The sequence below is a fragment of the Ailuropoda melanoleuca genome, chromosome 6, assembly GCF_002007445.2.
Source record: "Ailuropoda melanoleuca isolate Jingjing chromosome 6, ASM200744v2, whole genome shotgun sequence".
Lineage (NCBI taxonomy): Eukaryota > Metazoa > Chordata > Mammalia > Carnivora > Ursidae > Ailuropoda > Ailuropoda melanoleuca.
This window is the reverse complement of record NC_048223.1, coordinates 60,417,499-60,434,902: the sequence shown is the minus strand read 5'-3', so window position 1 is coordinate 60,434,902 and position 17,404 is coordinate 60,417,499. Positions and strand designations below refer to the sequence as shown.

The 17,404-nt window shown below is 43.9% G+C and overlaps 1 protein-coding gene across 4 annotated transcripts in view; it reads left to right on the top strand.

Annotated features, from left to right (window-relative positions):
- Positions 1–17,404, top strand: part of DISC1 (DISC1 scaffold protein) — a 370,724-nt gene that overhangs the window by 209,741 nt on the left and 143,579 nt on the right. The gene's annotated exons all lie outside the window — the stretch shown is intronic.

Genomic DNA, 17,404 nt, shown 5'->3' with positions numbered 1-17,404 from the left:
TATTTTCATGCCTCCTGTGTGGTTCCTTGGATGTTCTCGTGCCTGGTATCTGGGGAAAGTGGAAATGTCTGCAAGGGAGTCTTGGACATAAGACATTGATGGGCTGGAGGGTGACCTTGACACATGGCATTGATCAGTCAGTGGTTTTCAGGAAAAGCCTTCAAAGTCCAGAAATCACTTTCTATTTTAAAACACATTCTGTAACTCTTGTAACCCACTGCTGAGTGACCCTGGGGAATGGTGTCTGAGCTCACCATCTCACCTCTGGAAGTTGCATCTCTTTACCAGACACATTCTGGAGACCAGCATTCTTTAGAAATTTCAGCTTGAAAACAACCTTCTGATTACAGTTCTTTCGTCCAAGACTTTTGCATAGTGCCCTGTGTCTATATGAATATTTCTACTTGTTTCTTTATCAATTACCTAAGTCTGTCTATCCTGCTGTATTTCTTTTCTGTGTTTCTCCATGTTATGCCAACTTCAGAATCTTTTGTTGTTACATTAAAATCTCTCTTGGCTTGCTTTAAAAGCAGATCTTTGCATACCTCTTATTTGTCTTTTCTTTTGCACTTGATTGAGTTTTTTCTTCTTCTTAAGAAACAAGAAGCACCATCAGATGGTGGGACTCTCTGAGTACCGGGGAGGCAGGAAGCTGGGGCTCTCCTGCCAATTCTGAGTTCAGCAAAGCCTGGGGATCCAGAGGGGCTGTGAGCTGGGGATCCTCCCTCCTTCTGGCCATCTAGTGCCCCAATAGTAAATGGTACTTCGGTCAGAGTGCGTGTGGGATCCTACGGCAAGGTGATCTCCTGCTTTTACCACCTGTAAAAGAGTTGGTGATGAAGGAAATTGTGTTTTGATGAAGGAAATTTCAGAAATTGTGTCTTTCACCTGGATTTAGGGAGGCATGTTCTATCTGTGCTACAGAAATCTGGAAACCAAGGGTGCAATGTAGTGGTGTCTTTAAGAAATCATCAAAAACAATGACAGAAAAGATTCTTAGAGAACCTGAATGTAAGTGCTTACATTAAGAAAGGTGGCAGGTTTTTCCCCCCCTTCCTGACTATTTCATGTTTATAGACTAAACTGGTTTTAAATAGTTTACATTTTTATTGCAAATTAATCCGTAAGGATACTAAAACTTCAAGGACTCTGGCATCTGATTGATTTTTCTAGTTGCTCCAAGGTTGCTCCAAAGTTCTAGTTGCTCATTCCATTTTTGGAATGTCTTCTTCCACCGGAGACAGTACTAACTCACCTTTAGCTTCAGACTTATCACTACCAAGCATTTTATGTTCCTCTCCTCCCTCATTTTTGTTGTCTTTGTGTGTACTTATAAAAACTAAAATTTGACTCGGATGAAAGTTATTTCTCTACCCCCTATTTCCCTCCTGTTCATTCCTTGAATTGGGCAAATCTTTCCAATTGTAGACAGTTTCCTGCCATATGACATAGATGCTGGAGTCACCCGTGCCTGGTGCAGAGCTGGTAGGATCAAAGTCTGGCCCCCATGACGGGGCAGACGGCTGGATGCAGGATGAGTCTGGCAGAAATCCAGATGCCATTCTTGGACCAAGCATCTGAAGACGGTCTGTTCCTCGTCAACATTTTCCAAAGGGCATTTTTGCCTTTGAATGATACTAGTGAAAACAATCTTTTCCCTGCTTTTTGTACATTGAGAAAGTCTGCACCTGTATTTCTCTGTTCCTGTTCATGTTAGCACATGTAATTGCTAACCCCCAACACCAGCAAGAGGGGTTTTATTCGGGCTCTCTGGGGAAGCCCCTGTACTTATGGAGATCCTTCAGGGTGTAGACTGGTTATCTGTCTGGCAAAGATTCATGATGAGATTGTCCTTCAGGTGGAATGTTTCTTACATTTTTGGCTTCTGTAAGAGCCTTTTCTGACATTGTTTTTGACAAGTTTTCTGTTGTTGCTTTGGAAGCTTCTTTCCCAGAGAGGGCATCCCTACTGAGTTGTTCCAAAGCCTATTATTTACTTCTTTGTATTTCTCCCCATGGTTTTATAACAACAGGCTTTAAATCTTGAGTAACATTTACCTATTTTTTTTTTAACTTGCCTTACTTACATTTTGGTCAATCTTTAATGATTATGCAGCTTGAAGATGCCACTCACAATCGGCCTCAGACCAGGGCGCCTGGCTGGCTCAGTCTATACTGCGTGTGACTCCTGATCTCTGGGTTGTGAGTTCAAGCCCCGTTGGGTGTAGAGATTACTTAAAAAATAAAATCTTTATCCCTTTCTTCCCCTACCGATCTTCCTAGTTCTTAAAGAAAGGGAGGGTAATCAGAAGGGGGAATGAACCCTGAGAGACTATGGACTCTGAGAAACAAACTGAAGGCCTCAGAGGGGAGAGGGGTGGGGGAATGGGATAGACTGGTGATGGGTAGTAAGGAGGGCATGTATTGCATGGTGCACTGGGTGTTATACGCAACTAATGAATCATGGAACTTTACATCAAGAACCAGGGATGTACTGTATGGTGACTAACATAATATAATAAAAAAATTTTAAAAAAATAATAAAATAAAATCTTCTAAAAAATTAAAAAAAATCAAATTCAGACCACAGGATGTATAAAAGATTGCTATAACTTGTGTTATTTTTCCATTTTTATCTTGTAGCATGCTCTCATATTACTTGCATTGCTTCTAAAGTATTTTTTTCTCATGTTTTGATTTAACATGTCTAATTGTGTGCTACCCCATGTCCATTCTCTCTGAATGCCAGGCTTCTTTAAGAATCTGATTGAGATGTAGCACCTCACAATAGACTCCTTTTCCCTGAACTTATTGTTCACTCATCTGTCAGCTTAGGAAACTTTGTGTGTTTATGGTATTACCTAGAACCTGTGGTGTGTTGGTACATGTTTAATAACCAGCTCTCCAGAAAAAAAGGAAAAAAGCACCGATTTGCAATGTCTGCCCATTTCCATGGTGTAAATACTCCCACTGTGGTTGATTTCAAGCTACCTGTGGTTTAACAGGTAGCTTTAAAAATTCTTGAAGATTTATGAGTTGCCTCTCTCGCTGGGTAGTATGAGTTGGCTCTAAAACACCATGATTTACAGCAGTTCAATGAATTTACAGATAATCATAATTTATCATCAGTTAGAATCGTGATTTCATTTCAGATTCACGAGATAACCTTGTAGTGTCAGTGCAGTAGACGAGAGGAATCTGACCCCCAAAGGACTGGAAGAGCTCTGGCAGCTATGAGTAGGCAGGCGGGGATGGGATCCTGCCTTTGAGCTGAGCGTTCACCGTGCTTTTGTCCCTCATGGGAACGGCTTCCCATCATGAAGATTCCTTCATGGTGTCGTATTTGAACTCTAAAGAGGTGCACCTCTTAGAAATGACTTAGAAATGATTATTTAGTGTTCCATTGTTTTAGTAGATTATCCATTTTTAGTTATTTGAGAATACCCTTCACAGATAATAGCCCACTTATAAGAAAGCTTGGTGAACTTCATCCTCTCTGATCTTTGGACATCATTTTTGTCTTCACACTGAGTGTTTTGGGTATGATTACTTGATACTATTTTATTACTTGATGGCAGTATTCAGGCAACCCTTACTTAATGTTATAGAAGCAGGGACTGTGGGACTTCTTCATTCCTGTTTCCTTATAGAGACTCAATACATTGTCCCTGAGCCACTTTGCATGACCCAGAAAACATTTGGACATTTTTGTTGCATTCGGGAAAAACACCTAGCCTGGCAATATTTTCATAACACAGATAGGATCATCTCAGAATGACTAGGAATGTGGAATGATGATGGCAGCAACTGCCACTTACTGGGGCCTTGCTGTGTGCTGGGCCCAGCTGGGAGTCCCGTATTCACAGTATTTAGTTTGCTTCTCCTTGAAAACAGACACTAACGTATGCAGTTTGCTGCGACGGAGGTTTACGTAGGTATAACGTGCCCATGTTCACACAGCACATGAGTGACGGAGCTAGCATTTGAACCAGTTTTGCCGGACTCCAAAAGATGCATATGGTTTCCATATGACAAAGTTGGTCATCCCGTTTTGATAAGGGATAATAAATGACAGACATATCTTCATTAGCTTGAAGAGAAGCGTCAAGGAGCAGCACATACAAAGTTGGTAATGGTGTCTCCTCAGGGCCTGTCACTTCACTGACACAGAAATACTGGACTAATAAAAATTCATTATAAAAAAATTTGGTTATGATTGACATAGTTTATAAAATGTTCTTTTAACGAAAGTATAGTTTCAGGTCGAATTCAGATAGATTTGAAGCATTCCATTTTAATAAGACAATATGGTTTTCTTCAGACCCTTTGTGTAGATTAAACTCATAAAACCGTCAAGAGGCGGATCACAACTTCTTTCCAATACCAGGATCCTTAGACAAGTTCATTTGTTTCTTTGTCCTGAACTTTTTAAGAAAGTAGGGTAATGAGTCCCTTGTCTCTACTCTCTGTGAGAATAAAAGGAAGCTGCCGCCAATGACTAGTGTACTTCTAGTCCCCTGAGGGATGGTGGGGAGGGAAGGAACTGCGCTGGATCAGAAATCCATGAGAGGAAGCTCGGAATCAAAGAGGGGATTCAGTTCTTCCTTTCCTTGGGGAAATCACTGTGCCCCCAAAGAGAAGACTGCCCATTGCTCTCGCGTAGGGGAATTCAGCTTTGGTGTCTGTCTGTACAAAAGGGCTGTGATGGCTTGTAGTGTAGATACTTTTTAATGAAGATGTTTTTCATGCATCTCCTTGCAGAGTATAACCGGCCAGCAATATATGAACATCTGAGCTTAAACATAGCTGTCGTCTTACCAAATGAACGATACAAAGCGTATGCAACTCAGCATGCTTCTAAAATGATCCTCATGATTTTTTATTAATCTGATTTCTTTAAAAAAAACATTTATTTTATTTTTTATTTTTTTAGAGAGAGAGCATGTGTGCGTGCGAGCCAGGGGTGGGGGGTGAGTAGGAAGGGGCAGAGGGAGGGAGAGAGAGAATCCCAAGCAGGCTCCATGCCCCGTGCAGAGCCCGATGTGGGGCTCAATCTCACGACCCTGAGATCATGACCTGAGCTGAAATTAAGAGTCAGATCCTTAACTGACTGAGCCATCCAGGAGCCCCCATTAATCTGATTTCTGAGGGGAAAATTTCAGATGAAAGCAGGTAGAAATTTTAGCATTGTTCATTATCCACCCCCCCCGCCCGCATCATGCTCTTGCTTTCTAGTCTGGATTTTGTGAAAGTTTTGGCTTTCCCTTTGTAACGTTCCCTGGAATTGCCTCTATTTTCTGCATATTGTTACTATCCGAAAACCTGAGGGGTTGCAACACTGTTTTCTGTGGTACTGGACTGCATGCCTGAGTGTTTAGAAAGAACCGTGGGTGGTAAGAAGACTATCTTAAACAAAAATCGTGTACATCGTTCCTCCAACTTTCTGTTTTGATATGTGAAATCCTATATGCAGTCTTTCATTCTGTATATTATTCCATAAAGAGAAGGAAGAATTTTTTTTTGAATTTGGTGCGTGGTACTGTAACCTTAGTACAGTTGGATCCTTTTTGGAAGTTTTTCACTTATGTAGCTGTGGAGAGTACCCTGCACCATGGCCATGGAAGACTCAAGACCATATTGGCTACACATTAAACATTAACTCCCCATTCCCCTGTCCCCTGTCCCCTCTGGCAAACTCTGTCCCACTTTCTGTCTCTGTGAATTTACCTATTCTTGGTACCACATATAAATGTCCTTTTGTAGTGTAGTATCTTCTTTAAGAACAATATGAACAGGAACTTTCCCTGAGAGAAGTGAGTTCCACATTCATACAGGGCTCTCTGGGACCTTGCCTGTTGGAGTCAGATATTATTTTAGAAGACGTGGAGGATTGGAAATCTAGTACCATGGAAACAGATTTATAAGCATTAGATTGTAATGTTTTGTGCGTGGTCCTGTTAGGCTTCCTGAAAGTATGTGAGGCCAGTACTTCTGGGCAGACTGTAGTTCACAGTTCTCTCCATATTCGATGATGGATCTCATCACCCTGGTACTATCTTCATAAAAGGTGGACAGGGATTACCCATTACTCCTGTGCCCAGAGCCCTGCCCAGTATTTGAGTGAGGCTCAGTACTGATCCTACAGGTCGCACATGGCTCCAGGACCCTGCCCCAGTGGTGCCTGCCCTGAGCACTCTGAGCAAAGGGAGCATTTTCTAAGGAGCCATTCTATGGGGAGACTAAGGACTCAGATCTTCTAGGACCGGAAGACTAAATTCTTGTTCCAGCTCTGCCATAAAATGGATGGCAGGTCACTTTGTTCCTGAGAACTGGAGATTTCTCACCTGCAAAATGAGGAGATTGGACTTACTTTTCTCCAAAGTCACTTGAAGCACAAATATAATTTTCTGATTTATTTATAGGTAACGACAATGATAACCAATAGCTAACCTTTTTAATAGGGTTCCAGGCACTTTCAATGTCCTTTGCCTTTACTGTGGCAGGTGTCGTAGGAGGCAGGTACTGGACACAGAGACGTTGGTAACTTGTCCAAGGACAGTCTGTAAGCCAGAGATCGGTGACTTGAACACCGAGCATCTGACCCCAGAGCCCACTTCTCTCAACCACTAATGTGAAAAAGCATTGAAAAGAAATGATATCACAATAAGAAGAAAAAAGCACAAAGCATATCTTCTACTCTCTAGCCGTCATGCTTTGTATGGAATCTTCTTCTAACCTTGATGAAAGGATGTAATTAATCTGTAATTAAAGTAATAATAGGGTTTCTTAGGGAGGGGGGGTTAGGGAAGAACGTCGTTGTGGTTCTTTGGACACAAGAGGGCGCTGTGGCAAAGCCTAAGGTCTGAGCATCCTCTGTGCCTGAGAAGGGCACCGCTTCCCGGGACAAACTTCAGAAGAAATATGGCATTTCTGAGACTTCATTTATCAACTTGGGTTAACCAGTCATTATTCCTGTAAAATTCAGAGTAAAAATAACAGATAAATCAACACGATCACAGTCCTCTTTGATAATATCACCAGTCTTCTGGCCTGCTTTCCCATCTCTGGCTCTGTATTACATTACAGAATGCGTGTGCCTTCTTAAAACCCACCTTGCTATAATGCTCCAGATGGCTGTCTTCTTAGCAGTAGATAGAATTCAGCACGGTAATGAAGGATATTTTATTTAAATCCGCTTTTTTATCTTTCATTACTTATTCATATGTATGGCTAGCTATCACACTGCCATTCCTTGTGATGGGAAGGGAGACAGATTTAAAGAAAGCAATTGTTTAATATTCAACTGATAACACCTATTTTGCTTCCGATAAAGACCAACAGCACGGAATAGCTGGGGCTGCTTTGTGTAAGAGCTCCTGCAACTCCATGCTGGGACTGTGTTTAAAGAAATAATAATAGAGGGAGTAGCCAGGTACCCAGGAGAGCGCCTCTTCAAGCCCTGGGAGCGTCCCTGTTAGACGGAGAGATGCTTTTGAATAGTTAGGCTGCTAGTGAACCATCCGGAGTGTGCAGGACAGGAGGAATCATTTTCAAGCCTTGAGAGAAGACGAGGCTCCGGCTCCCAACCCCACGGCCCATATGGTATTGTTGTGTCCCCATCCAGTCGGCCGCTTTTGTCTCCTACTGTGCTGGTACAGAGAACAGATCTTTCCATTCACTTCTATTTGGTTGGGAAAAAAATGCAAAGTCTTTGTAAATGAGTATAAACTGATGAACTGGGACCCCTGGTTAGGAAACAATCAGAACACTGTGTTTGGCTTAATACAAGGACACACTCTTTTTAATCCACGGAGCCTTGAGTCGTTCTTGGGGTGAAGGCCGTCTCTAGAAAGTAGAAAGTGCGCAGAAACCCCACTCTGGGGAAGGGAGGGAAGAAAGCCCCTGCCCTCCCTTGAGCATTCCTGTGCTAATAATGTGAATATTCCATTTGTTTGGCAATGAGTGGGTTTTGCTACTGAGTGAGCTTTAAAGCTCCTGTTTCGCAGGCAGGAAAAAAAAAAACCAAAAAACCCCTCAAAGGACACTCATCTCTGGAGGAATAAAAAATAGTTATCTCCACTTTTGAAAAAGCCACGTATACACAGCCTGGGCCTCAGGGGTGGGCATGGGGGGAGCCCTGGTTAGCACCTGGTCCCCCACATGTTATTCTCCTCCTGCTGCTCTGATTCCCTGTCCCAATTCCTGCATTTTTACCTCTTTTCTCCTTTTTCTGACAGGAGCTCCAAGGTGAGTGCTCCTGGCTGTCCCCAGCTCCTGGCCAGGCTTAGGTCAGCCCCTCGCCAACATCTCACGCAGCTGTTAGCCTAATCAAACTTTCACTTTTTTGTTCTCTTTGCAAGAGAGGGAAAGAAGATAATAACGTGAAATCACATGCAGGGTCATTAGCAAGGGCTAGCAGTCATATATTTTTGAAACCAGTAAAGGGAAATATGGGGGCTGGTAAATAATTAGGACAAGAGCCGAGGCATATACTGCCACCCCCACCCCTTCCCTGAAGGGAAGGAGGGAGCAGTAGTGTTGGATTTCTGATGGGATGTCCTTTAGGTTAGTAGAGAGAAGAATGATCTTGAAGGATCTAGAAGGACCTAGGATGTCTAATACTCACGGATATCAGGCTGGTGGGATGAATGAGTGAGGGATGAGGGGAGTGACTGGCAAGTAGTGAAGTAAGCAGATGGTTGGGCCTGAGTGGAGCACATGTCTGCAAGGTACATGACCATGAGTGAGAATCTCATTTTCATAGACACTTCTTAACTCAGAAGCAGAATTGCTAGTTGTCTCCAGTGTGGAGTGAAAAAGGTCCAAAATGCCCCTGACAAGAATTGTGCAAACCAGAGGCCTGAAAATTTTCAGTGTTCGAGTCTCTTCATAAATAACTTGAGATGAAATGGTTTGGGGCTTCATTCGTGAGGGGGTTCTGCCTTATTCAGCTGTCACTATATGTCCTGGGTGAAATCTGAAACCTGTCCTGTGTCCTTGGTTTCTGGAGGAGAGCTGGCCTCTGACAAGCTGACCGTAGGGCTGACTTTCAAATAGGAAAAAGTTAGAAAAGGAACCACCTCTAGGGGGCACTACGCAAGTCGCACACAGTGGGTGTATGAGGCCCAGAGGTTCTGGGAATCTGGGCATGTGTGTTTCTGCAAGGGGGTGGGAAGAAGAGAAGGAATGTGGGGAACGCACAGAAGATGAGGTTTGAACACCTGGCCGCCATTTTGCTGTGGGAACATCATTCCCAAGACGCCATGGTGTCAAAGACATACGCTCTTACCACTAAAGGGGCAGGACTATCCCTCCTCCTCCCACTGGCAAGAGCCAGCCTGAAAAGTACTTGGGGCTACATAGACCTCCAGCGTAATGGTCAGAATAAAACATTGACCGACGATTGCAGTTTGAAAGTCCTTTCTTAGACCAGCTAGGCAGAAGACAACCATGTTCCCTTCCTTTCCCTATAACTCACCTGCTGATCCCTGGGTAATGATCCTGCCCTGTATCTAACCAGCTTGTGCTCAGCAGTTGGCCAACTTGTGCTGGTCTTTTGCAACCTGCTGCTCTGAGGGCCCGAGTTCTCTGTTGATCTTGAACCCATGGTGGGAACATTGCTGGACCAGGGGGTGTTGGCCAGCTGTGGCTCCCCCAGGCCCCACAAAGCTCCAGCTTGCTCAGTAGCAGCATGGACCTGTCACATGTTAGAAGCTAGGGAAATTGGCAGCACCAAAAGGGCTACAAAAACTTGTTAAAGAGGACAAACAAGAATGATGGACATGTTTTCATTTTTGCTGTCATATTAATTTATTACAAACTCTGATTTTAAAGATTAGCAATTAATGTTTTCTTCCCCTAGATTATTATGCCACTGTCCTTCCTCCATAAACTTGAGATATGCCTGGTGGTCTTTATAAGCAGTGAAATGACTTATTTTAAAAATTGATTTGGATTATATTTTAAAGAATAAATATTTTTCTCAGAGTTATCTTATCTTTAGCATTTTGTGGCTTTAATTTAGCTCCAGTAATCCAGTTTCTGAGAATAAACCTAAATCTCAAGTTTTGTGATGCGTATCCAGCATTTTTCTTCCTCTTGCTGCTGGGGAGGCTGGCTGTTGGGGGTAGGGTGGGGGCTGGGCCCGCCCCCTCAGGGGGGCTTCAGAGCTGACTCCCCCCGTCGGTGCAGTGAACCCAGAGCCTTGCCGTCTTCCCTGAGAGTCTACAGTCACGGATTCCCTTTGGATTGGGCTGGAATTGCTTGGCAGAGGGTTGCTGATTAGTTGTCATTTTCTCCTTAGAGTTTTGGCAGGTTCTGAGGGCAGAACTTGGGAGGGGTAAGAGAAGAATAGAAAGTTCTGGGTCTTTCTAGAGAGAGGAGACCTAGTCAGGCAGAGGGAGAACACAGTCACTCTGTCCTGCTTCTCATATTACCTCAGAGCTGTGCCAACAGCGAACACACCCTTCTGCCCACAGTTGTGAGGTAGTTCTCTCTTTGACCAGAATTGGGCTATTTGTGCAGAAATATTCAGATGCCCCTTGAACAACGTGAGTTTGAATTGTGTGGGTCCAGTTACCACAGATTTTTTTGATAAATACATATCATACTATAAATGTATTTTTTCTTTTCTTTTCTTTTTTTTTTTTGAAGATTTTATTTCTTTATTTGAGACAGAGAGAGAGCACAAGCAGGGGAGCGGCAGGGGGAGAGGGAGAAGCAGACTCCCCTCTGAGCAGGTGCCCAAAGCTGGGCTCAATCCAGGACCCTGGGATCATGACCTGAGCCAAAGGCAGACGCTTCACTGACTGAGCTACCCAGGCACCCCTAAATGTATTTTTTCTTATGATTTTCTTGATAATATTTTCTTCAGCTTTATTGTAAGAATCCACCATAGAACACATGTATCACACCAAACGTGTTAACGACTGTTTATGTGATTGGTAAGGCTTCTGGTCAACAGTAGGCTAGTAGTAGTGAAGGTTTTGGGAAGTCAACAGTTATACGTGGATTTTCGAGTACACAGGGGCTCAGTGCCCCTCGCCTTCGTGTTGTTCAAGGGTCAACTGCAGTTGAATTTAAGTGATTTGTGGCTGGTGGTCCCTTCCTGTTGCTGGGTTCTACCGTGGTTGGCCAACCGTGCTTTAATCTCCCCTCTTTGCCTGATGGTCCACCCAAAATTGCAGCCTTTGTAGGCAGACCTGTCTGCTGCAGGTGTCAGTTTCCATAGTCTCTAGGTCTGCCGTGAGGTTTGAAATTGCTTTCACTGTGTCCTTCACATCTTTTTCATGTCCAGTAGAATCCTCACCTTCAGACTTCATTTTGATTCCTGCTTGTCAATGGTCTCTCTCTCTCTCTCTTACCAGGCTGTGCTTCACAGGCTTTCTGCTCCTGGCTTTTGGGGCTGACCACATGATTGCAGTTTATCTCTTACATGTTTTTTTTCTTTCTTCCTTTTTAATGATAAGATTTGTTTTTAGGTAGCATGGGCTTAGCCTTCTGAGTCCAGATTGAATGTCTGTGCCCAACATTTGTACACCAGTTAGATGATACCATGTGTTGTCAGCTTACCAGGACCACGCTTTCCTCCTCCGGGTGGCCTCCCTACCAAGGTCCCAGCTTTCTTGTTTCATTTCTGAATGCTTTGTTCTTGGAGTTGAATACTCCCTTGGCAACTGATGAGCCCGGTGTTCCCCTGGTGATGGCTTGATCCCCACCTCCCCACATCTGCCGAGCTCCTGCACTTCTGTTCTGGCTCAGGCTCCAAGGCAATGAGAATTGGCCTGGCATTTTTCCCCCCATTTTTGGGTAGCATCTGAAATAGTCTTATTTCTGGGGTCATGTGCTTGAACTAACCCCTGATGCCTAAATCAGCACTGACTCATAGACTATGGGTCTCTTGCTGTGTCAGAATGGTTTTTCTATCCATTTCTTTTGTTTTGGGGCCCAACTGCATGCCTCCTGTGGAGTGGGCAAGCCTTCAGGTGTGGCTGAGTCCCCTGAACAAGGAATGTCCCATATCATGGTCCTGGCTGGTTACTGTTGAGTGAGGACCAAATGCGGCCTGCATTCTTCCTCCAGCTGCCTGTGCTTGACTTCGCTATTGGCTCTGCAAGCCTTCACCCTCGGGGCGGAATCCATGCTCACAGAGGGGGAGCCTGAGTCCTAATTTGTCTTGCCCTGAACACAACTCCTCACATGGTCCATGCCAGACCCTTTCTCCAGGGACTGACTCACTGATTCCCAGCCTCTTCTGTATCAGTTACTTGCCCAGAGCTGTTGGACCTGTGACCCCTGTACCCTAACCAACATGGCTGGAACCCATCTGTGGTGCTGTGGCCAGCCCTGCTCTTGTGAGATCAAATACCATCCAGGTTGATCCTGGCTTTGCTGGCTATGAACGATCCAGTCAGTGTGGCCTCCCGAACTTGAAATCTGGGACTGCCAGGGGATCTGCACCTGCCGTCGCCCCTCACCCCACCCCTGGCCTAAACTCCAGCATTGAGTCGGGAAGTAACAATTATGACATGGTCATAGAGATTTTGGCATTAGGCGCTGGTGGAGGGGGACCAGATGTCCCTCCTATACCACCCTCTTCCTGAAAGGCAGCTTTTTACAATATCAACTATATGAACACAGAACATCTGAGCAATTCCTGAGAAGATTTCTGTATTGCTCATGACCACCTTCCATCTATCTTAACAAATGGGCTGGTCTTAATGAATCTCTACATCATAACTAATTTAAACGTCATCTTGTTAGTATAGCCAGATTGACCTGGGAGCGTTTTGTCTTCCTGCAGAGCAGGCATCTAGATGGGGTGGACACCCTCATGTCATCGGTAACGGTGGCGGTGGTGTATGTTGTGCACATATGGGACGTGTGTGTCTGTGTGCATATGTGTGTGATGTGTGTACATGCACATGTGTGTAGGTGTGTACGTGTGTACACGTATGTGTGTGTGGTGCATGTGTGTGCTGTGTGAGCAATTCTGAATTGCATCTGGGGCCCTCCACGGCACCGCGGCCAAACCCTGCTCACGGTGTCTGCCCGCTGCCCTTTGTTGTCTTCCCCTTCCCGGCTATGTGAAAGGAGGGCCCCCGACTGTTCGAAACAGACCCCCTACCAAAGGGAAAACCTGGGCTTCCTCTTGTTTTCCTGTGGGATTGGGCCATGTGAGGCCCTCCCCAGAGTAGGGGGGTGGCTCTGTGGGGGGTGCACAGGAAGCCTTCCCCGGACCCCACTTTAGCGGCGTGAAGACAACCTGATTGATGGGGTACATGCAGATGCTATTGTCTGGGCAGATCACTCCTGATGCCTCAAAAATGAGAATTTTGCTTTGGTACTTGATCATCTACTCTATCGAATTATGTAGGCATCTTACTCCCTTTAACATTGGCTTTCTTTCATTCTTTTAAAAATTTTCTCATCCTCGTAATGAAAAAAAATGTATGTGTCATGCTGGTTCTTGTTGTAAGGTTATTTCTCTCCATTTGCTTGAAAACTCTTTCTTATTACTCTCAGCTCCTTTTATTGATTTAACTATATGAAAAGCTCCTGAAAGTCCAGCTCTGGTCTCCTGGTTCCCCCTTGTTGGGCCCCGAGGACCCCAGTCTCCTGACCTGCCCGCAGTCTGATGAGTTGACGAAGGCAGAATGACAGATTCTTCATCTTGAAAGTGTCTACAGAATAGGTCAGAAAACACTTTCCTAGGACTGAAGTTGTAGCTGTTTCCTAGACTTATGTTTATTTTCCATTTCTTTACCCACTACTGTTTGAAATTCTGCTGTTGTTTGCATACTGCTTGCCTTTGTGTCCCTCTTTCCATCTGTTCTTGAAAAAAAACCCAACTGAGTTTTATTTTAAACCAATCCAGATGACAGGAGCACAATCTTGACGATGCTTTGGAAACCAGTAGAAGAAAATTCTTGTTAAATTACTCATCTACTCAACTCCTTTTCCATATAAAAGCTATTGTTGGGGTTACTGCATATTTCAAGATAAGGGCACATTTCTGAGACAGGGTCCTTGTACCCTAGATAAGCAATTATTGAAGAAATTGGTTTTTACATGTGCTTTCGGTTTTAATATTTCCTTTTACATTCTAAAATAATCTCCTGTTGCATGTAATTTCCCACTACCACACATAAAGACGCATTCCAGGTGTCCCCACATGAGCTCGGGTTTATTTCACATAGAGATGGTTATGGAAAAAGATTGGGGGAGGGGCCCTGACATCCTTCACATGTGGCCATGGAAGGGACTTCATGCCCAGAGCCCCATCCCACAGGTTCCCTCTCTGCTCTAGTTCCTGGCCAGATCTCCTACTGTAAATTGCCATTTTAAGGAGTCCTTGGGAGCAAAAGCTCATTATCTAATATCAAGGCACCAGGATTTAGGATTTGGGTGTCCTTTCTCATTAGGACCTGAAGAGAGAGGGGAAAGGATGATCAGCTATGGCTACTGATTATGATTTTTAAAAATCATTTTAACCATTTTAAAAAATGAAATATCATCGACATGTATACTGGTTATCTTTTCATTTTATTTTAAAAGATTTACTTATTTATTTTAGAGAGAGAGAGAGAGAGAGAGACAGAGAGAGAGAAAGAGAGACAGAGATGGGGTGAGGAACAGAGGGAGAGGGAGATAGCGTCTTAAGCAGACTTGACATTGAGCATCGAGCCTGACTTGGGACTTGGTCTCAGGACACTGAGATCATGACTCGAGCTGAAACCAAGAAGTCAGTCGCTTAACTAACTGAGCCACCCAGGTGCCCCATTGATTACGATTTTAAGTTCAAGAACAGGTAAACAATTTATAATAAGGCTACAGATCAGAAGCAAAGCTGAATTTTGCCTGAAGAGCCATCCAAGGGCTGGTGTCCCAGCACCTCCCTGTGGTGTCTCTTGCCCAGGGACCACCCTGGTCCCTCTGCCAGCCCTACAGGTCAGGTCTTATGCAATAGTCCATTAGTGACTTGAAAACTAAAGGGAGTAGAGACTCACAGGATTTCATGGAGCACTTATGCAAGGAACAGAATTGAAAGTGTTTAGAATTATAAGGACAAGTTTTACCAAAGCATGTTAAGAGACCCATTAAGGAAAATTCAAATAATAAATTTCAAGCTATCAAGGAAAATTGGTTCAACTTCAAAACTGGATCTTTCCTGCAGAGCCAGACTGAAAAACGCAGAGGTCCTCTCTACATGGGAGATGGGCTCTTGGAATCGAATGTCACAGGAGAGTTCTGTGGGGAATGGTAATTGAAATGCCAAAATTCCAATTTCTACAACTGGAAGAGGACATCTTAAGTAATCTTAAACACAGATGCTTTGAGCATCATTTTCTATGGGCCGGCCAAAGACTTAGTGAATAACTCACTAAATAACTCATTTGGTTTTATCTCTCCCACTCAAAACCTTTTTTTTCCATAGCCTTCCAATTAAAAAACAAAAACAAAACCACCACAATTCATCCCTTTAGTAACCATCTGAATTGTTAAGGATATAGTTTTATGTATTTTTTAAATTTTTAAAAAACTTAATTTAATTTAATTCTATTTTATTTTTAAGTAAACTCTACACCCAGTGTGGGGCTTGAACTCACAACCCTGAGATCAAGAGTATCATGCTTCAACAACCGAACTAGCCGGGTGCCCCTAAGAATATAGTTTTAAATGACATGCTAATGAAAGCCTTAAAACAATTTCTATCAAAATGTAGGGGGCAGCACTCCCAGGGCCCATTCAAAGCATCATCTGATGGGACCACAGGAGATTGGCTCTCTCTGGCCTCACTTTGACTTCAAACTTGTCTAATACCTGGTTATAGACAGTGGTAGAGAAATCAGTCTGCTCTGTCTGGTGGTCAGCTGAATTTTCATTAGGGCTATGATAAACCCATATAGCTATAATATTTGGAGGAAATGGTCCAGGATGCTGTTAGTGGTTGGGAGAGAAATTGTTGTAACTAAGTCTGTGGGGAAGCAAGCCACCAGCCAGCTATGGGCCTTGGTGACTGAAGGCCACCTGCCATTGATTGTTGGCCACCAAGAGACACCTCATACTGGAGCCTGGGGGTGCTGGCTGAATGTCTGCCTACTTGGTGACGGCCAGCTGCCTACCAAGGCTGCAGCTTTGGTACTGCAAACGGAATTGACCACGTGAGAGGTCTTGGGCAATTTCATGGTCTTGACCTCGCTGTTTTCTCATTTGTAAATGAGCAGAATAGCTGAAATGATCCATTAATTCTCCTCTAGCTTATCTGGGTCTGTCATTATCTAACCATATTGTTTTGATGTAACTAAACTGTTTTCACTCCAATCAAAAAGGTGAAGACCCCATGCTCATTTTTTTCTCTCTTTTATGGCAATAGCAAGGGCTATTCTTCCTTTTGCCTTCTTCTTAAGGTCTATGATGGAGAATTTAGACCATTCATGATTCCCCAATGTAGTTTGGCTTTGGAAGTGGGACCACAAATACATAGAAGCAAAGGGGACAAATAATAGAGCAAACAACACCAGAATGCATGTAAATTGCTGGGTCACTGGTTCCCAGCTGGCCTGAGAGCCCTGGTGTGTAGTAGGGTACCCCGAAGGACCTTCTATTACCTTGTAAATCTTTTAGCGTCTTAGGTTCCTAACTATATGTAGCAATACTTGTGACACTTAACTGTCCTAGCAATCATGAAAAGCAACCGTGCCTTTTGCAGAAATGGTATGGGTGTCGCTGACCCACAGCAGCTGCTGTCTGGGTTTTAAAGCTCTGTGCCTGAACATCTGCACTAGTTTTGGCATTCCGGAATCCAAAATTATGTGTAGCAAATGAGTGTCTAGAGGGTTTGTGGTTTTGGGGGGCGATAGCAGGTCGTTTCTGAAGCCAGACAGAGGTACACAGGTAACTGTGGTGAGTCATGATTCTGTGATTCTTTTCTGCCTGATGCTACCTCAGGAACTGGTATGTGGACTTCTTTGATCTCTCCCTTTGTCCCCCCCCCATTGTTAATGGTGAAGTGTGAAGTCTTAGGGAGTTGGGGATGGTATACGGGGTAGTCCTCAGCTTAGGGAGTTGGTCCCATCTGGATGGAGAATAGTGCCAGTGGGAGCCATGGGACAGGTGCTGATTTTATACCCAGTGAAAGGGCCACCCTGGAGGGAGAGCAGACTGGACATGATCAAAGGGAAAGTTAACGGTCAGAAGGAAATCTTCCCCATAGGCAATGAGAAGGGGGGCACTTAGTTTAGTATGACAGGACCCTTTCTCATCAAGAGATCTGTAACACTCACCTTGATGAGCACTGAGTGGAATATGAAATTGGTGCATCACTATATTGTACAGCTGAAACTAATATGGCACTATACATTAACTATGCTGGCATAAAAATAAAAATGAGATCTGTAACACCT